The sequence below is a fragment of the Ambystoma mexicanum genome, chromosome 1q (assembly GCF_040938575.1).
Source record: "Ambystoma mexicanum isolate Mex_15411 chromosome 1q, UKY_AmexF1_1, whole genome shotgun sequence".
Lineage (NCBI taxonomy): Eukaryota > Metazoa > Chordata > Amphibia > Caudata > Ambystomatidae > Ambystoma > Ambystoma mexicanum.
In genome coordinates this window covers 565,491,869-565,514,145 of record NC_090922.1, presented here as the reverse complement: position 1 = coordinate 565,514,145, position 22,277 = coordinate 565,491,869, and the positions used below count along the sequence as shown (strand labels likewise).

Below are 22,277 nucleotides of genomic sequence, written 5' to 3'. Positions count from 1 at the left end.
CATACTGGACATGTTTGCACTTGTATGGTAATTGATTTCAAGAATATTCAGTGAAGCAATGCACCGCTACATTCCCCAGACTCTTCTAGTAAGGAAATCACACATTTTTCACCAAAAAAAAAAAAAAGCAATACCACGAGCCAAAAAACAAGCCATGGTACACCGTCCCTTTATGCTAACGTCCTAAAGTGACCTACTTAGCATTTGAAAATAACGTAAACCAATATGAAGAATGCCAAGCATACATTTTTTGAAAGAACATAGAGGATAGGTGACTTGCACAGGTCATCAAAGCGTGCAGTGCCTAAAGCAGCGACTGAATGTAGGGCGCATTTAGGAAGTGAAAGGGTGGTGTAACAAAACGCAGTAGGAAATGTCTGAAACCGTTCTCACAATCAAGAGAAAACAATGAATGTCCTGTCAAAAATCGGTAATATGTGTGGGTGCACTAGTCCCTGGCCTAAAAGGAAATGGCTAAGCCACCAAACGCTCTGGGAAGAGTATTGGACTTGTGGGCAGCCTATACATATAGGGCTTGGGCATTACTCCCACAGGATTGGTGACCAGGGCCCTTATGTGTCCTCCCGGGTCCTGGCCTCCCACACCCAATCGCCTACAGCCTCACCTCTCCCAGCACTTTGCCTTGGCACCCACTGGCTTATGTCACCACAGGCCTGCACTGATTTATGGACAGCTGACCAATCCACATAGGCGCTTACAGCTGCTCACTCCCTAGCACGTCCCTCTTTATACACCTAGCACTTGGATCCCTCACCCCTTCTCTCTCTGCACTTGCACACTCTGAATGCTCACAAGGCCTAGTAGGACTGCCTCTATCTTTCATTGTTGTATTTGTTCGTGATTCCATGTCCCCTCTCTATTGCCCTATGGGCGCCTTGAAACAATTTACGTGTTGTATAAGCACCTTACAGATGTAAAATACATTAAAACAAGTAACCACATATATTTAGAAAAAAAGATATGCAAGAATTAAATTCACTCAGCTTGCATTGTTGCCACAATTTCCAACCTAGAATGCACAGCAAATGCAATACATTTTAACAAATATAGTATTTTGAGGTATTTGCTACTGGGAAAACACTGAACCGCTCAAACAGTGCATGACCTACCATCTCAAAATGCCCCAGGTGTCCCGATTATAAAAATAAATAATAAAGGTACCTCATGTGTGGGTCCCACTGGCTAGGGCCCCAAAGGCCAACTGCCAGCATGGAAACTCTCAGTGAAAAGCATATTTGGGCTTGCAGCAAGCACATGTATTGCAGGCTCTGGCATCACAACCACCAAGGAAAGGTGGGAATCCCATGCAGTTTTGAAAAAGAGATACCATGGGGGAATCCATACAAATCTTGCTTTCGTTGATAGCAGAAGAATGTTTTAACCAGAATGCAGGGCCAATGGGAAACATTGGAAAAAAAATACAAAATGTTAATGCAGTAGCCTTTGGAAAACCACAGACACGGAAAAACATTTTTACCTGGCCACATTCCCACAGGAGTCCCATTGAAAACAGCAACTTGCATGTGTGGTTGCACTGGCTGAGTGCAAAAGGGAAAGGTGCAAAAGGGAAAGGGAAAAGGTATGTCTGGTGCTCTGGGAAAACCAGATCGACTCTGTATTTAGCCTTGCAGGCAGGGTAGACATTTAGGCCTGGGGCGAGAGCCACCAGGGAAAATAGGGAACCACGTGCATTTCTGAAACAGACACCCGTGGGAATCCAAAGAGATCTAACTTGCCTGAATCTCGCTAGCATTTATTACCCACAATGCCCAGCACAGTCCAAAATCTAGGGGGAAAAGGACAAACCTATGAGTGCCGGGTCAGAGGTCCTGAGCTGCCAAACAACCCAGCCCAGATTTAGGGCACTAGCGCCCCCCCACAAGGATGGTCATCCTATTTGAACTGCCATATATCCACAAACAGAACTCCTAAATCCCTCACAATGTGACAGATTAGTGTGGCCCGGGAGAGGCCCAGGTGAAATCCTGGGAAGAAGCAATTGCCAAGAGGGGAGAACAGAGCAAGATGGCCTGTGATTTTTACTACAAGGTGCAAGGGACGATGCCGACAAATCTGGTTCTGCGCAGGGGAGGCAAGGCGGGGGCGCCTGCGATCACAAGAAAGCGCTTGTTGATCCCAGAAGAATAATTTGACCTCAAAAGAAACCACTGTTCTCATGTCAATGTCCAGGGGCACATCACGCGATTCGGCCCATGGGGATGGTAACATTCTCAGATGCCTGCCAATCAAGTACACGTAACACTCAGGCAGTGGGAAAAAGATAATGTGCTGGGGGCTGGAATAGATTAGGTACGGTCGAGATACTGTAACAGACTATTCGTATGTACATAAGGGGGTAGCCTATGAGGGTGAAAACAAATACTGTTTGCGTCACGAGAGACATTTTCTCTTAAAATGTCTTGTCTGCTTTGAACTAACCCAGAGATCTGACCACAGCAGTTGGGTTATACAGCACCCTCCAACACCTTTTTCCTTTTTGTATACAAAATAAACCTGGTTATCCTTGTAAGAGGTGCACCAAGCTTTTTTCCTTATATGATTATTTGTCTGGTGGTATGCCCTACAAAATTTGGTGACCCAGACGTGATCCCAGACTCTCTGCATAGACAGAGGATTCCTGGCCATACATCCGGAGGGGCCACACTCACCTGCAGCAACCACATTCCTTGTGCACAAACTGGAGAGGTTTACAGGAGCCGTGCTACCAAAATTTCGATCTGTTCTTTGGAGCGGGGAGCCGCTCCCGGATTGTGGAGGCCGTTGATGGGACCCTGTGACAGAGGAGTTCGGGAGAGCAAGTAGATGTAAGTGTACCTTTTGCAGGAGAAAACATGGGAGGGGATACGCGTGACTGTTGGTGGATGTGGATGAGAGTGGTGATGCAGAGATCGACATGTGGTGTTGCGTAGAAAAGTCCACGTGGCAATTTGTTTTAGGATTCCTTTTTATTATTTGGAGTAAAGAGGATAACTGAGGAATGGGATCCTTCCCCGTGACACACCAAACTTCCAGTCAATAATTCAGCACACAAGAAGGGATGAGGAGGATCGCACCCAGTATATTTTACAGACTCGATGTGGAGGGCAGAAACGGGCGAGTCATGGGATTGATTAAACCCATTCTTTTATTTGGTGGTCAAAAAAGGGTTTCCAAGGAGATGCAGGAGGCACTTAGCAAGATAGTGAGAATTGAGTCAAGAGGGTGGGCGGGGATGCAGTCTATAATTATACATCATTGCAAAGGGTTGAAGGAGAAGGAAACAACCCAGAGTACAAACTAAGGAAGCGAAATCAGTACAAAAGAAGTTGGCAGAGATTTCAGTAGAAGGGCACATAGAAGCGGCGTTGCAGGAAGCGCAAAGCACAGGGCAGTCCAGGCCGACGTGCGAATGGCACCTGCATGGGGAGGTGGCTACGAGTGGAATGGTTGGTTTCAACTGCAATAAAAAGGATGGCCCCAGGGAGGGTATCCGCTGGGGAAAGGTGGGTTTGTAGGGTCCCGAAGGGGAGGCTTCGGTGAAAAGGACCCAAGGGGAGGAAATATGGGGCCGTGTTGAACATGTGAGAGGATGCAACATTTCTCACAGGAGTGCAGGAGCAGGCCAGCAGCTGCATATAGCTAACAGATCCCCTGTATGCATGCACAAGGAGGACCAGCCCTGTACCTGCAGCAGCATCCTTCTGCCCCCCGGCTGCCCCCATATGGTGTAATCCCACCTCTGCAGTTGCTGCAGCAGCAAGCACAGGCACTCAGCAGCCCCCCAGCTTATGCAGTGCATCCCGTGCAATAGCCACCGCCTCAAGTGCACAACAGTAATACCGTCCCTCATGGCACGTTACACTACAAAGGAGCTAGTGTGGTGGGGGAAATCTTTGTCTTCGCGGGGACAAACACTTACCCACATTAGGACAGTCCACAGAGAATCCTAGTGTGCCCAGTACTACCAACCCAGGAGAGGAAACCTTGGTGGGCGTGGGGATAGGAGACAAACCCTTTATTTTTATGGTGAAGACATGTGCAACAAAATCTTGTATTAGTGAGGATCATTTCCCTTTGTAAGGTGAGGTGAGGTTCTGGACACACAGGGCTTCTATGGGGCAGTGAAATCGGTTCCATTTACAGAAGAACTGACCATCAAAGTTGGGGACAGGGTGGTACAGGCCCCATTCTCGATATCATTCCCCGTCTACCTGTTAGGACAAGACGTGCTCAGCAAGCTCAACATGACTATAGTGTTCACCAAGAGAGGGGTGGCGTGTTCCACCACAGGAATGTGTGACATAAGGGCAATGGTGGTTATGCACACACTGGGAAGTGATACAGCAGCTAGAGAGATACCACTGAACCCCGATCATTTATGGAGTCACAGTGCTGTTGAGTGCAGTGCCCCAAGTGGCCAAGCAGTACTGGAGAGTACCATCCGACTTTTTATTCAAGCCAGCACAGCCCCAAGAACATGTTGCAAGGACCATCATCACGTTGCAGGGTTTGAAATTGCCAAGAGCTGGGAGCTATTTAGCTCTGGGTTATAACCAAGGGGAGCCTGGTTAACTTGCAACCAACTGATACCTGGAGCTACCTTTGACTCCTGGGGCAAGGGGTGCCATACAAACTAGATATCTGATCTTAATTATGTATGTTTGTGGAGGTATATAAAGGATGATAAAGAACGCACTTAAGGGACATGCAGAGCATATTGGATAACACGAAATGGACAAAATGTCTTGCACAGAGTTAAATGTGCTGTACAGTATGTACTAGCTCCTGGTTCCCGAGAGGTAGCTCCTGCCCAACTAGTAATGCTGGATACTCAGGAGCTTCTTTTTACTCCTGGTCAACAAATCTCAATTTCAATCCTTGTGTTAGAGCTGGAAGGGTTGTTGGTGGCAAAGGAGAGTTGTCCTGATCGGGACAGATACAGATGGCGGAGAGTGCTGTGCATAGACCCAACCTCTAAAGGAAGTGACAGTGATTTGTGCGAGGACGAGGTCCATGGGAGATTATCCTATCCTGGCAGTGTGTGTGTGTTCCATGCAAGATAATGATACAGTGTCGCCAGATCCCGTTGCCCCATGTTCATTGCAGAAATCATCCAATCCTTGTCTAAGGTGATTATGCCTGACAATTTGTGGACAACAAAGCCCAATGACGCAGGGCTCCTACAGAGTGTCGCACCAGTTCAGATTACCCTTAAGCCGGGAGCAGTGTTGCCCCGAGTAAAGCAGTACCCCCTGTATAGAAGGAATAAATGACTGCACTCTTGCACCAAGGCATTATTGTACCCTCCAACTCTTCCTGCAACACAGCCTATCAAAAAATCTAGCTGGGCGGACGATTCAGGATATTTGCCCCTGAACGATATAGTGCAAGCTGACATTCCGGTTCTGCCCAACCCTGTGACAATACTATTCAATATTCCAAACACAGCGACCCACTTCACTGCCATTGTTTTGAAGAATGCATTCTTCTCAGCTCCCTTGCACCCCGACTCCCAATATCTTACAGCATTTACACATGGCAGGAGGCAATTCCAACACACAAGGCTTACCCAAGGTTACTCCAAGTCCTCCAGTATCTTTAGTACTGAATGCAGATTTGGGGAACATACATGTGTTGAGCACCATTGTTCAGTATGTGGATGACTTGTTAGCGTGCATTTCCAATGAACAGTGCAGGGACAACGCCATCACCCCAATAAAGTTAGTGGCTGACAAAGGGGTATAAAGTGGACAGGGCAAAGCTGCAATACTGTCAAAACAGGAAGCACTATATCTCAGCCGACTCATTTCTGTCAATGGTAAGAAAACACTAGAGCATACAGCACCAGTATGCAGCACACACCAACCTGTGACAACGAAGGACATGCAGAAATTCCTCGGGTTGTGCAATTATTGCCATCTTAGAAAGGTCCAAATCCACCCTGACCCCACAGAGCATCGACCTACAAAGTCATACTGTTCAGCCCCGAGCCCTTCTATTCACATCGTCTGATGTAAAACCGTCAACCCAGCCACTTTTCTGACAGAAGCATCCACTGACTAAGTGCAAGACTGTGCCACATATGAAGAGTCTGGCGAGGACATCCCGAAAGCACGACAATGTGCCCTCGAGAACGTAGAGTTATTCTTTGTTGACCAGTCAGCGACTATTGACCACGAGACGGGCAAAAGGGACACATCGGCAGCAGTGGGTCGACTAGTAGATGGGGAGCACGAAGTACTGTTGCAGAAGAGACTACCTATGCACTATTCAGCCCAAGCAGCAGAACTGATTGCCTTATTAAAGGCACTAGAGGCGTCCCAGGTTTGCATAGTGAACATTAAATCAGATTACGTTACCATTGTACATTCAGTTATGTCACGACGGAAGAGGAGAGGATTCAAAAGAGCAGACAGGACCCCAGTGGAACATGCTGCCCTATTAGACAGATTGATTTATGCTTTGTTGTGGCCCACTCTAGTAGCAGTGGTGAAATGCGCTGCTCATTCAAACACTGACGTAACTTTCCTAAGGAAACAATGCAGCAGACCAGGCCGCAAAGATAGCCACCTATCTCCCAGTCCTGGCCATTTTAGAGTACACACAGATAGCAAGTAGGCTGCTCCAATTACAGATACCCAGCACATCACTGTCAGTATCGCAAATAGAGCTGCAGGGTCAGGCACTGAAGACGGAAAAGCTTCTGTAGCAAAAAATAAATAAATAAAAGAAAACCAACAAAAAAAGGAGGGTGTGAGCAGTCCCCTATGGATCTGATATGGAGAAAGGGCACCACAGGTAAGGTGGTAATGCCTCAGAATTGGTGACATTATCGTTTGAGCAGCTGCACCACCCCTCCCATCTGTCGGAAACAACAAATAGCTGCAGACATACAGGAGGATTGGTATGTGCCAAACCTATAGGAATTGCTGAATGTGTTCATTCCGAATTGTGTGATCCATCAGACATAATACAGGGCAAACACTACGGACGCTGTGAGGCACTTACCCCGCCCCAATGGGCCATTCAGAGAGTTACACATAAACTTTGCAAACATGGGAGAACGGTGCAACACATTTCGGCATCCAATAGTCTTAGTGTGTCCCTTTTCTCGTTGGGTTGAGGCTGGACCTTGTGCACATCCTGCCGCTAAGTCAGGAGCCACATTTTTAGTACGAGAAGTGTTTCCCCGCTGGGGCGTGAGGAAAGTACTTAAGTGTGACTATGGCACCCATTTCTTTAATGAGCTATTTAAAGAAATAATAGCCACATTAGGAATTCGACATAAATGTGTTTCATCTACAACCCTCGGGCCAACAGAATTGTCAAACTGATCAATGGCCCCTTAAAAGGCAAAGCTCTCAAAGTTATATGTGTCACCCTGAAGAATTGGGTCCACTGTTTGCTGGTCTTCAGCATGCGGACACAGCCCTTAAAGGACCATCACCTCTCCCCTCACGAAATAGTGAAGGCCGGCGCATGCACACACTGCTTTTGCCTATGCAAAGTGCATCTGATGCTCACAGCGCTGCGTCCATTCTGGGTGACGAATATAAAAAGTATTTGCCTGCGCTTATGAAATCAAAGCTTATCTCGACATACCACAGCAATCAGGAGAAGAAAACAGGGCTACACCAGAATCTGCGAGCTTGCTACCCATTCGGCCACCTCCTGGTGACAAGGTTTATGTAAGGAACTTTGTCCGCAGGAGGACTGAACCCAGGTACAAAGGCCCATTCACTGTCTATGCCACTTCGTTTGCAGTCAAACAAAAGGAGCTGCAGTATTGGGTGCACCACTCGGATGTCCAACGGTCCCCCCCACACAACACCTTCTGCACCTAAATCTGCAGTACAGGATTGACAACATTGTTGTTTCTCATCCTACGTATCTCTAAAAGACTCATACATTTCATTGATTTTGCAAGAGACCCCCGTTTCATCGATTGCCTTTTTGTTGTTTATTCACTTCCTTCTACTTAGACATTCTATTTTTGGTGTATTTCAGTCAACCCTACTCAGCATCTGACGCAACGATGACAAAGATATCAGCATCTCTGGATTGTGTCTGCTACAATGTTCCCTGAATGGTGGTATACAATAATTGCTGCTCTTGTAAATATATGGAGCACTTTGTTAAATACAATGTTAACTAATACTTCTTGGTTTCTACAGCCTTCTCATCATAGTAATAGGGTAATTAACATGTTGATATATATTTAGCTCAACTTTTTCTTAGGTTTCAGAATTTACACTCAGCCAGGTAATATGGTTGAGGCATGTAAGGGGGAGTGACACAGGGGGGGGGTGTATAAAAAACAACATTCTTTTCGGGGATTGGTACAGTTAAAACTGGTGTTCTCTCTGATAACCTCAAATGTAAAACGAACATGAATAATTGATACAGTGACATGGCAATGGAAACAGCGGGAAAAGGGGTGTGAATAAAGAAAGGAAATGTGACTAGTAAAAAAGGGGTTTTATTGGATATGTCTAATGTGCACCATCCAGTTTTCCTTAACGTGTGGTACAGCCACATGCGCTCACTGGGGAAACAGAGGGCAATGGGAGCTGCTATGGTCTGCTCCTTGATCCCCCAAACGTCGGGAGAACCCAGACCGATAGTGGCACACAAAATACAATCTTTGAACGCCCACTGTTTGGTTCATCTAGCACTGTCAGGTTTGCAGCCTGTTCCAGGGGCACAAAGTGCAAGTTGTGATGATGGACAAAGAAAAGTGTGCAAAGAACAACAAAGACCCACAATGTAAGCCGCGCCCACTGCTAAAAATGGGTGGCGTGTTCGTATCGAACAGATGGCAGGAAACTGTAGCAAACTGCATGGCAGGGTTTGACAAAGAAGTGATAGGGAATAAACAAGAACTGTCTCACTATCTGGGCTACATACGTTTCTAAACAGAAGGGATTGAAACGAAAGAAACGCCAATGAGAGTGCAAGCAGTAGTAAAGCATGAGTTCTGTTTTCAAAGCCACAGAACTGTTCCTGTGGGAACCAGCAGCAAGTGTTATGTTATGTTACTTGGCATTTATATAGCGCTCTATATATCAGTATGACCTCAAAGCACTGGTACGTTGAACGCCCTCGGGAACCGTAGTTCTGGTCAGTAGAGAGAGAGAGATAGTGTCGTAGGGTGCACCAGATGTGTGCAGCTGATGTAATTGCAGGATGGTAGCTGCATCCTAGCTTTAGGTGTGGTGCTGAAGATATCAGTTGTGTGCAGTCTGGTGGGTGGACACCCAGACGGGGCTCTGGCTGAGTTAGGCCTGAAGGACGCATATGTGAGCAATTACCTGGAATGTGCTCGGCTAGCTGCGTTTTATAGGGTGTAAGAGTAACAAGACACTACAACCCTGATCTCAGCAAAGGTACAGCAGCACTCATGGACATCTATTGGGTGTGTGGCCGGTAAGCGTACCATCTCCCACCATCATGGAGGGGAAGATGCTCATTGGCAACGTTACATTCCACTATCCTTGTGGTTCCTGAAGCACAATCTACCAGAGCACCAAAGTCTGTCGCAACACAGTCAAAGCAACCCCCATCTCAGGCCCCGCAAGCTAGAAGAAATGCTCACTAAGACAGAAAAGGTGGTTGAACTATCTAAAGACTCCTCCAAACTGCTGAAAGACATTCCAGATAAATACCTGTATACCAAGGTAGAGGTCGTTTCTGCATCCCTCGTGTTGCTAGCGGTCAAGGTCACAGCCAATGCAAAATGGCTGCAGATAGCCAGTTGGGAAATTATCCAGTTGGCAAACGACACAGACCAAAGGATTGAACATGATCCAGAGCAAAATGCGTGCAATACTTTTGATGACCCTTCAGAATGGATATATGTTGGAGTTGCTGACTACCAGGGAAGGGTGCGTGTGCAATATGATAGGATTATGTTGCACATGAGTCCCTCAAAACGATGCAGAAAACAGGTCCCCGTCGCACATCATAGGGGCTCTGCACAAACTAAAGACAGGCATGGAAAGTGAAGCTGTAGTAGAAGCTGAAGATTGGTTTGATACAACGTTCTCGTGGGCGCCAAGTGTCTTGAAACAGAAGTGAAGATATTGGTCCCTATCTTGGTGCGCCGGCTGGTGATGTTCTGCACGTGCCAAATGACACTACGGTGCTGCGTAAAGCCAACCCCGAACAGTGTGATTATGGTCTCCAGAGGGGCACGTATAGTACAAAAGATGGGCATGCACACCGACTATCCAAAGAAGCCTCGCATGGTGAGAATTGAGAGGCCCATACACCCTCTGGGGACCATGACCATATTGAGTCGACCTAGCTGGTGGGGCTGTTTTTACCTTGCGTGCACCCTGGAGAAATATGCCCACGCTGGGGGAACACTTGCATCATGTGTGCAAGGTATGGGTACCTAAGGATGATGCAGCTAGAGCCCACAAAGCAGCAAGGTTAGTTAATGGAGGATTAACTAAAAGGAGGGAATGTTGGGATGCACGACCAGCTCCCCTGCGCTTACCCGCCTCACCCCCCAAGCTATTTAGGTTGAGGAAAATATATTGAGCGCATGCAGAAATGGATACATGCAATTGTAGGGGTTGAAACATGCGACTGTGGGGTATTTTGGGAGGGGGTTATGGAATCTTAAGTAGGCATAGGGTGTATGAGTGTTACTAGAATATAATCATGGCAAGGCAATGAAGGAAACATAACAGCAGGTTCCCACCATGGGAAATACTGAAATGCCGCCTCATTAAAGTAAGGCCTAATCTGTCAGGACGCTGTGGAATCAGCAGTGCACCATAGTAATGTGCCCTGAGACACTTCCCCATCCCATTCTCCAGCAAAAGATCTGAATAAGAAGACCTGCAGGCCTGACAGATAAAAAGTAAATGTATTGTGTTGTGGACCTGCGAAACTAGAATGAACTGTGAAAGGCAGAGTATGGGTAGGGCTGGCTCCGTTCCGAAGGAGACACCCATGGGAGCCGGGGTATCCCGAGCTGCCAAAACAACCCAAATTTAGGACACTAGCCCCCCTCCTTAATCCCTTAGTGCGACTGATTAGTGATGCCCGCTAGATGAAATCCCTGGTGGAGGGGGTGGGGGAGTTTGCTGTCAACAGGGGGATGGGAGAACAGAGCAAATGTCCTGTGATTTGTACTACAAGTTGCCAGGGGTGATGCTGACAAATCTTGTTCTGCACAGGAGAGGCATGGCCGGGGCACCTGCGTGTCTAGGATCACAAGCAGCGCTTCTTTATTTCAGAAGGTTAATTTGACCTCAAGTCAACCTCAAGTCAACGTCCAGGTGTACATCATATGATCGGCCCATAGGGAGGGGAAGATTCTCAGATGCCCGCCAATCAGATCATGTGCTGGGGCTGGAATAGATTAGGTGTGGTCAACCGGTCGAAGTAATCAATGGGAATGTACATAGGGGGTATCCAATGAGGGTGGTAAACAAATACTGTATGCGTCATGAGATGTAACATTGTCCCTTAAAATGTGTCTGCTTTGAACTCCAAGATCTACAGCAGCCCCCGACACCACCTTCATTTTTGTATACAAAAAAAAAAAAACTTGTTTTCCTGCAAGAGCTGCACCAAGCTTTTTTCCTTAGAGGATTATTTTCATTTGTCTGGTGGCCTGCCCTACACTTCGCACATTCCCACAGATGCCCCGATAAAAACGGTACCTCGCATGTTTGGGTGCACTGGCCCGGGCGCAAAGGGAAAAGGCTAAACCACTGGTACCAAACGCCCTGGGAAGACCAAATCCAGTGGACAACACACAGATTTGGGCCTAGCGTGTCACTGCCACCCAGGAAAACGGGGAACCCCATGCATTTCTGAAAAGAAGACACCCGTGGGAATCCAAAGAGGTCTCACTTGCGTGAATTGTGCTAACATTTATTTCCCAGAATGCCCAAAATCTAGGGGAACAAATAACACAGATATTTCCTACCAGGAAACCACAGAAACACTGTTCCATATGTTAATATCTCAGCAAAAATATTGCGATATTGACCCATGGATCTTGCGGGGGAAACCCCGCAAATTATACACCCAAAAATATCTATGGCGAGACAAACGGCCATATGTACGGCAATATTTTGGTGGGGATATTTTGTAGGGATACCAGAAACACTTGAGCAACACCACAGGTCCTACTTTCCCACATTCACACAGATATCCTGAAACGGTATCTCATGTGTGGGTGCACTGACCTGGGCGCAAAGGGAAAAGGCTAAACCACTTGTACACCAAACACCCTGTGAAGACCAAATCCCTACTGGATTTAGCATTCTGGACAACCCACCTATTTGGGCCTGGGGTATCTCAGCCACCAAGGAAAACAGGGAAGCCCATGCATTTTTTTTTTTAAAAAAAGAAAACATGTGGGAATCCAAAGAGGAATTAGGCTAGAATTTCTTACTAGAAAGCAAAAATGCAAATGTGAGAAAAAATGAATAAAAAAAAAAAAACACTATTTTCACACATTTCCCACTGGGAAATGACCAAAACGCTCACAAAACACTACATGTCCTACCTTCCACGTTCACACAGATCCTGACGAAAAACAAGTCATGTGTGGGTGCACTTACCCAGGCAAAAAAAACGTCCACAAACCCAGCGGCGGTCCCGGTGAGGTCCTCGCCCCTCCGAGGAGGAAAGGCTCTAATGCAGCACAGCCAGAGCTCCAAGACAGCCAGGGGTGCCATCCCATGCCTTTGGCAGCTGTCTCCCATGTGGGTCGACCGACCCCAAGCCCAGCTGTGGTTCCAGTGAGCCCTGGCAGGGTCCCCATACATGCCCGGAGGGAAAAGCTGTAACGCAGCCTGTGCAGATCTCTAGGATGCCTGGGGGTGCAGCCCACAGCCTTGGGTGTCTGCCTCACACATGGGGTCGACCGTCCCCAATCACAGCAGCGCTCCCAGGGGGCACCAGCAGGCTCTCCATCCCTCCCTACAGGGAAAAGCTGTAATGCAGCCCACCCAGAGATGTAGTATGCCCGGGGGCTGCCTCCCATTTGGTACGACCATCCACAAGGGCCCAGGTGGGGTCTCCGTCCCTCCATGGCAGGCCCAAAACTCTAGGGCGGCAGGGGTCCCAGGGAGCCCTAGGAGAGTCCCCATGCCTCCCCAGAGGGAAAAGCTGTAATGTAGTACGCCCAGAGCTCTAGGATGACCGGGGTGCTGCCCCCATCCTTTGGTTTCTGAATAGCATGTGGGCCGAAAAGGCTTCAGCATGTAAATGTCGTTTCCCGATGACCTTGCAGATGTCACTCCTCCCTACCCCCCCCACCCCCGCACACTCCCAGGCATGGAAGGATAAGTGTTCCCCTTCACAGCCTGGGGTCTGCAGCATTGGAACTCCTCCAATCACACAAACAAGGATGAGGCAATAGCATTTGGGATGGCAGAGTTTTACAGGAAGTTTATCAATGGTTTTGCAGAAGTGTGCCATTGAATACATAATTTACTTAAGAAGAACGTGGATTTATATGGAATGATCAGTGCAAAGCAGGTGTAAGGGGAATCAATGAAGGGATCATCTAGGCCCAACATTAAGGAGGATATGATGCAAGAAAAATGGCCACCATTATGGTGATGCAAATTTGAAGGGGATGGGTGCTTTACTGCCTCGCGAGAAAAGGGATAAGAAAGGGTAATTTGCCATGCCTCTAGGTCCTTAGTCAGAAGCTGAGTACAGATAGTAATAATAGCAAACCACGAGTGTGTGGGAAGTACAATACATAGTGTATATATGGAGAAAGATTTCACACAAGGACAGGTTGCAAACCATTTGATGGAAGTACACAATGCCAAAGGATTGACGAAGGCAACACTTGAGGATAGCTAGATTAGGTTTCATGATGCAAGAGTAACTTCTAGGTAAAATATATTTGGAAATGCATAACAAGTTAGTAGATTTCCGGTCAAGATTGCCGCTCCAGGGTGAAGAGTACCCAACGGGAGGAAGAAATTGTGGTAAATGTGCTTGGGTTGGAAACTGACACCTCTGTCACTAAGGAGGAATGGTACAACGAACTTAAATCATACCCCATTTTCACCCAAATTAAGGAGTGGGCGCAGATGGGCTAGTTTAAGAAATGTGAGGAGGGGATAGAACAGCATCCCTATTTGGAAGTCAGGAACATGTTCTCTGTAAAGGATGACATGTTACGAGGCCAACAGTTGGTAGTGCCCACAAAACTCAACAACAGGTTAGACCAGAAGGCACATAATACAACCGGAAATAACAGAACTGAAAAGAAAGCAACAGAGCGGCACTGGTGTGGACATGCAGGTGGAAAGAACACATAGCAACTCTTGATAAAAGCATCAAGCTGCAAGAGTAGGAATAAAGCCCCACCAGGGGTCGAAATTGCCAGGAGCCATTAGCTTGAAACCTATTGCTACCAGGAGATACTTTGGACTAGCCTGGAAATTGGTGCCATATAAACAAAGCTGTGAGATATTAACAGTGTAGATTTTGGAATGTGCATAAAAGAGAATAAAGGACACATAAGGGACATATAAAGAATATGGTCTAATCTATAATGGACACAAAGTTGAGTGTGCATCTTGTGCACAAGTTAAATTTTCTGCACACGAGAGAGGCCACAGGCAAGATGGACCCCTGAATGCAGTGCTCAGGCCCCTGTCCTGAATGAAAGTGGAGTCGCCCGATCGTCAGCCAGTGAAGGACAAATAGGGCGGGTGTGATGTGTTCTCTAGGGCAAGACAGAGCCTTGCTGCAATGTTTTGAATCCGTTGGAGTTTTCAAGTTGTGAAGCAGGGTGTTAGCATAGTCCAAGCGTGAGAGGCCGATAGCTACGAAGGCAGCGACTGTGTGGGAAGGTCAGGTAGGGCAAGATGCGTCCGAGTATGCACAAGCCCAGGTAGCAGGATTTTCTAACTGAGTTGATGTGAGAGCGTCAGATCTGAGTCCATAGTGCACCCAAGGTTTTTTTTACTGAATAGGAGGTAAGGTCGGTGGGCCTAGAGGGGGCAGCCAAGGGGTGGGTTGGGGAAGAGGAAATCCCTCCCACAAATCATGAATTCAGATTTTCTGGGATTGTGAAGGAGGTGGTTAGCAGTCACCCAGTGGTCGATTCTGCGAGGCCAGGGGGGGAGGGGGGGATTAGGAAGGGTCCTTAGGGGTTTTGAAGATGATTTGGGTGTCATATGCATAGCTGTAGCAAGACAGGCTGTGCGAGCAGATGAGAATGTGAAGGGGGCTCAAATACAGGTTAAAAAGCACAGGGGAAAGAAATGCACCCTGGGGAACTCTGCAAATAACAGGACAGGGAATCGAGAAGAGAGGCATGTGTATTATTTAGGATCTGTTGGTGAGGAAGTAGGAAATCCACTTTAGAGCTGCGTGCCTGATGCCAGAGATGAGTTGATAATGGATCTAGCAATGTTGAGGATAGAATCTCTTTTGGAAGAATAGGACAGGGCTCGCCAAGGCATCCTAAGTGGTGGTTGTTAGCTAGTAACTTTAGAAATGCAGGGTGGGAGATAGAAGAGTGAGAAAACGAGAAGAGGTGGGTCTGAGAACTCGGTCATGGATGATGGGGCGTGAGCAATGCCATTTTGGTGCAGATGGCAAGGTCTCTTTCCAGGGCTGCGTTGTGGAAGTAGTCTCAGAGTCGCAGAGTGCTTGGGAGGGGTAGGAGGATTGTGGATTCATTTCATTTTTTAAACCCACCTATAGACTGCCCATGGCCATAATAATCCCAATGGCCACTCCTGCCCAAAAAACACTCTTGAATAGCTCTTTGAAATAACTCTTTCACAGTAACGTCAAAGCGTGTGCGGTTATTGTTATTAGGGTACTTACTGAGCGTGTACCTAGCTTCAAGATGTAACAGAGCACTTTACAATCAGAGGAAAAAACATGGAGAGAGGGAGCAGAGAAACAAGGGTGTGGGGAGCAAACCAGGGAAGAGAGGCGATTTGTCAGCAAGAGCTCGAGATGCAACCTGGGGAAGGAACAGTGGGGATAAAATGACCCAGACTTGTGTAGGGGTTGGAGTGAAAGGTGTGTGAGGGAGGAGCCACTCCTCCCCAGTGTTATGGGGTTTATAAAAGGATTACAGTCTAGCAAGCTGAAATACTACATGCGCAAAGTGTCCCATGAACAAATTATGGGGCTGCCACTACTTAACCGTCGTTGTTAATGGATTGTTTGCAGATGTAAATACGCGCCTATGCCATCAACCATGCGATTTGCAAATAAGTGTGTCCGCGCGTATTTTGCTTGGAGGGAATTTCTCTTAAAAACAAGCCTTGGCAAAAAGACAACCGTGGTGTGCTCATTATCCGACAATACTTGTCAACGTACGGCCAGGTAGTCGAATTGGCAATATCCAGCAAATGCCCATCCCATGCTGACACAAACATCAATTATACGGTTGGCTTTTCCAATACTTGTTTGTATATCTTCCAACTCTACGAAGGACACACTGACACGTGATGTACTTACCTCAGAACAGCAGGACTACACGAACGAGCGGCAAAACACATTTCAGTATAAAAACACACAGTCAGCTATGTGACAGCTGACAAAGAGTGTCGCCCCTCGGCTCTCTCAACACTTCTCGAAAGACTTAGAAACACCAATCAGCCAAGAACAAGAAACACTAACCAGCCAATTATTTTCCGTGTAACGACCCGGTATATTTTACCATTGATATAGCAGTAAAATCGAAACCATGACCTTGCTTGGATGATCGATTTTCTGCTTTCTGTTAAGTGTTGCTAAACGTCTTGCATTGTCCTACTCTCTCATAGCATGTTCCGTATCGTATACTTCGCTCACTCACGGCATTCAACCTACACCAAACGCCTCCTCCGTGACATGTTAAACTGACCCCTTCTCCAACTGATGGCGGACGGCAATACACCCTAAAAGACCTACAGAATTGACAGTGAATATCGTACTACCAGACTCCCATACAATAACGGCGTAAACTTGCTCTACTCAAAACTTCAGCTAAACCCTATGACCATTACGTGGTTGATTGCTGCGTCCTACCAGCAACGTACCCAGGTGACACCCACTTAACTACCTAGGGTCGCCCAACCACTAGAAGCTCAACGGTTGCCTCGTTGACTCCGTCAGGGTAATCTCGTTTAGCAACAACTTCCTCGAGTGCTATCATCTCCGCCCCCACCCAATGGCTACATATTACCTCTCCTCCCTTGACTCGGGGCTCTCTCTCCCCCTAGTCCTCACCTTTTAAGATCCACTAACTCCTTAAAACTTATGACCACGACACGGCGTCAGCTGCAGACAGCTTAGAATGACGGCTCCAACAGAGGCCAAAGACACTCAGAGCCCGACAACAACAGCAGCGACCAGCGCACCGGAAGTGAATCTGCGTCACCGGGGTGATTAGCCCTCCTGTGACCTGGGCTAGCTTGGGAAGTGTAGTTCACCCAGACGTCAGTCTGGAAATACAACCTCTATAATCGTGCGTCGGTAGCGTCCAACTAGAAAGTTGCACAAACAAACAACAGCACCAGTGCAGACGGACGTGGCTTCCAACTTGATATGGACACACATAAAGACTGCACCAGCACGCCTATGCTTATTTGGAAGTGGGAGGCGGCCATTTTAGACTGGAAACAGAAAATGCGACAACTGACACAGAGGAGTCTAACCAGAGTTCGACTAAAGAACTAGGTGGATAAGAGTGTTTACATTATGACAGCACAAAGCTAACCAGCAGTGGGCGCCATCTTAGTGGAATAAGAAATGTAGGGTCCCGCCTTCATTGTTTTCTAGGGCGAAGTTTGCAGAAAAAACAGCCCGTTTTTTGTTAAGGCATATTAGCTAAATAGTTTCAACGTTAATTTTGGTGATCATTTTTCGTAGACTTGATGGGAGCACAGGCTAAGCTAGAGCGGTTTATGGCAATGTGGGTAAGGTGGCGCCGTCGTATGTATCTGACTGTACAGGCTAGCAAACAACTATAAGCCACAACAAAATGAGATGTCCTGCAACCTAGTCTATTGTACTGCTTCAAACTGAATTTTGATTGGCAATACCGCAAAATTAATATGCACAAGGAGAAAGCCAGTATGTTTCTCTTGTGTTCTCTATCTCTTTCCCTTATTGTCTCTTTTTTTCTTCTTTCTGTTCTTTCTCTGGGAAATGTATTATGTTGCAGTATTTTGTTTTATTAGTAGGGAAATGGGTTTGTATACGTGTCATAATGTAAAAGTACTTTGTGTACTATAAACATTTTAATTTAAAAAAATATGTTTTTTAGTGTTGCTTTTTGTGGTAATGTATTACTGGAAAGGCAGTTCTTATATGCAAGTGCTGGCTCAACCAAAGGTCATACCATGATATAGGTAGCATTGCCACACTTAGATGCAATTCCGAATGACAGCATGTGCCACACTCGGATGGAATGTAAGCATCAGCCTGCATAGCATCTAGATAGAAATGTGAAGGTTAGCATGCCCACACTTAGATGGAATTCTGAATGTTAGCAGGTGCCACACTTAGATGGAATCGCAAACATTAGCCTGAGTCACATCTAGATAGAAATGTGAAGGTAGCAATGTCACACACTTAGATGGAATTGGGAATGTTAGCATGCGCCACACTTAGATTAATTTTGAACATTAGCCTGAGTCACATCTAGAGAGAAATGTAAAGATTAGCATGCGCTAGTACACTTAGATGAAATTCTGAATGATAGCATGTGCCACACTTAGATGGAATTTTGAATGTTAGCATATGCCGCACTTAGATAGAATTGTGAATGTTAGCATGTGCCGCAACAGGGAAATCTAGCACATCACTTCTAAGCAACGATGCCAATAACTAACCCACTAACAATTTCACCCCTCTGCATACACCTCTCAAACTCTACACAACCACAACCCTATAGCACAACAAACCGCACAAACTTCACTACACCGCAACAACAAAACAAACCACACATAGACTCGCACAACAGTACACACTGGCTAATGAATGGAAAGCACCCCAGGCCCAGCGAACGGTGTTAACTGTGTTGAGGCTGCCAACAGCACATCACTGCTCTCTTGCACTTTTCCCGCTTGGGTGTTTTTGAGTCTGGCAAACTTGTTTCTTACTGAGATTTTGTTTTCCTGGGAATATTTCACTATAGATTGTTGGGATTAAAAGGTGGGCACATTTTATACTTTGCCAGCATAGTTATTGGAAAATCTCCCCTCTCAGGTCATTTTCTGATGTTGATTAATGTTTTTTAAATGCCAATGCTCTTTTGTGTGGTGCACTTTCTTCTAAGGGGAAAGGTCAATTGAATCAAACTTGTGTATTTCACTTTAAGATATGCATGCTTACTGTGCATATATTCATAGGTGCCAGGTTTTTCACTTTTGATGTGTGGCCAGAAGTTCCCACACCTAGTGATGCGAGGGAGCCATATGCATCACATAGTCGACGAAACTCCACATTTTACAGCACATTTTGCAGCAGCAATGGTAAAAAAGCCATATGATTTACAGGAAGATATAAACATAACATCTTAGCAACAGTCACCTAACCTGCTCAGTTGCTGTTACAGCATTCTGTTATGGGATTCCCTGCTTCCTCTTTCAATTCCTGCACCCTGCCAAATAGTTGTGGCCTGCTGACCCCCTCAAATGAAGGCTTAGGAGGTACATTGATGAGACTACCTTCTCATTTTGTCTGCTACTACAAAATAAACTCTCACTCCTGATATTGCCAACAGTGACAAATCATATACTGGACCTCACATTGTATTTGTCTCCTGCCTTACTAATGGCAACATGTTTTTAATGTAACTGCCCATGATATTTTGTATATTAAAGACACATTCTGTGAAATAATATTCTCTAATATCACAGTTCACCATTTATGCAAATAAGAGGGCCTGCACATTTTATGCCGCCCATTGTCCAGCAGATCCTAGGGTCGGCCCTGCCCGGGTGCACTCCATCACCAACAGTCTATAAATAATGCTCTGGCTCCTGCCTCATCCTCCTCTTTGCTTGAAATCAATCATCACCAACAAATCAATGGAACTTGAAGAACCGGAAAGCCATTGTGCATGCCTTCTCATCCAACGGGACCACCTCGTCAAGCGTTGTTTTCTGAAGCGAAACAAGCATAACATTTAGGGCGAGGACAAAGGCGGGAAAATGTATGCCACTGTTGTCTTTAATCTAATCACAATTTTTGTACACAACTAGCAAAGAAAATCAACATTTTATGGCAAGACATAGAGACAGAGATTTTGCACATTCAAAGCGCATTCACCACCGATTGTGAGGCGTGCACGACCGGCTTAAAATAAAATGCCTAGAAAGTGGAATCGGTTAAACAACAGATGAACATCACAAAATGTGGAACACCTAGCCCTCGGGGCTTCAACACTTTGACCCCTCTCAGAAACCTGCAAACCAACGAGTGACTACCTACTGTTACACCGTCCAACAAGCAATGCCGTGCAAAATTGGAATACCAATACAAAGGAATCATACAAAATGCTTTGCCCTGCTCAAATAAGGTAACCAGAACATTTACTACCTCCACGGGAGCCGCCGAGTCTCTCCCCACACACCAGCACACCCAAGCCCCCCAAGCCGTCTTATAACCCTTGGAAATTCTGGGAGCCCAAGATTCCCGGACAACGGAAGAAGCTGCAACCAAAAGTCCCTGGACATTCCAGGCACCCCTGCCATCTTCCACACCACTAGCTGAAGAAGACCCTGCAATACCAACTTGTGAGATCTTCCCTTTGGGTTCCAAAACACCTCCGAAAACATGGGTAGTAGTTTTTGGCAATCTGTGGACAACTCTAGAAGGGCTGGATACTAGGACTGAGATGGCCACAGAGACATCACGAGGAGCAAAGATACCCTCTACATCCTCACCTGCCAATTCAGTCTCGGAATAATGACGAAGGGGGGAAAAGCATACCATTTGCTGGCCGCCCAATCCTGCTGAAACGCATCCACCGCAATGCATCGGGGTCTGGTCTCCTACTGAAATTTGTCAGAAACTGACAACTGAGGCGGGACCCAAGAAGATCCACCTGACGGGGCCCCAAATCCCCACAATCTGTCTGAAAACTTCAGGATGAAGCCTCCAATCGCTGGAATCCTGCAAATGCCTGGACTTCCAGTCTGCCACTGTATTGCGCGTCCCGGCATGTACTCCACCTGTATGATGATCTGTCTGTCCAGGCAAAAATGGCAAAAAATCTCTTGCAATCTCTGCTAATAAGTGAGTCCGGAGACCTCCCATCTTGTTCACATATTGCACCGCCGCGATGGTGTCCATCCTTAATAATATGCAACAATTCACTCTGTCCTTTGCCAGACTCTTCAGGGTGAACAACCCAGCTATGCGCTCCAGACAATTGATGTGAAGGCCCCTCTCCAGGGGAGTACTTTTCCCCCCTGTGCACAGGGTACTACATTGCACCCCCACCCCCCAACACAGAAGACTGGCATCCAACTCGATGACCATCTCTAGGGACTTTGCAAAAATGGCCTTGCCAGTCCACACCTGCAAATGTGGAAGCCACCACTCCAACTCCCCCCTCGGTTCTGAGGAAAGGGCAATTCAATCTCCATAACCCAACCCCCGCCTTAGATGCATTGTTTTCAGCCTCTGAAGGGCCTGATAATGGAGATGCCCCATAATAATTGCTTGAATAGATGCAGAGAAAAGGCCTGCAATCCGTGCCAGCATTCTTAATGACACTGTTTGAGCCGGAGGGTCGCCTGCAAGGTGTCTATCTGAAACCCCAAGAAATGTATCCTCTGACTCGGCTGTGTCTGAGACTTCTCCCAGTTGATCACAAAGCCCAGGCTTTGCAGCAATTATACTGTGATCTGTAACTGACACAGGGCCATCTCCCTGGATTGTGACATCAAAAGAATGTTGTCTAGATAAACGATGAGCCAAATCCCTCGAGCCCAGAGGGCCACCACCAACGGCTTCATCACCTTCGTGAAACGCCACAGGGCCGATGACAGCGATACAAACCCCCATTTCTTGCCACCCCACAGAAACTGCAGGAACTTCTGGTGCGGCCCGTGAATAGCTAAGGTCAAGTAAGCATATTTGAGATCCAATCTCGTCATCCAATCCCCCTAAAGAAGAGTATCTCTAAGAAGATGAACACCTTCCATCTTGAAATGGTTGTGCTCCAGGATTCTGTTGAACTCCCAGAGATTGATAACCGGTTGCACCTCCTCCAATTTTCTCTTCACTAGACGTATATTGCT

General features: G+C 46.7%; 1 protein-coding gene across 6 annotated transcripts in view; it reads right to left on the bottom strand.

Moving 5' to 3' along the window:
- Positions 1–17,737, bottom strand: part of LOC138532030 (probable ATP-dependent RNA helicase ddx6) — a 254,087-nt gene extending 236,350 nt beyond the window's left edge. Inside the window, exon 1 of one of the 6 annotated variants that reach the window (XM_069641032.1) lies at positions 17,251–17,737. The gene's annotated coding sequence lies outside the window, so the exon portion shown is untranslated. The remainder of the gene's footprint in view (positions 1–17,250) is intronic. The other 5 variants (XM_069641033.1, XM_069641038.1, XM_069641034.1 and 2 more) reach the window with 5 other exon arrangements.
- Between the last annotated feature and the right edge of the window lie 4,540 nt (positions 17,738–22,277).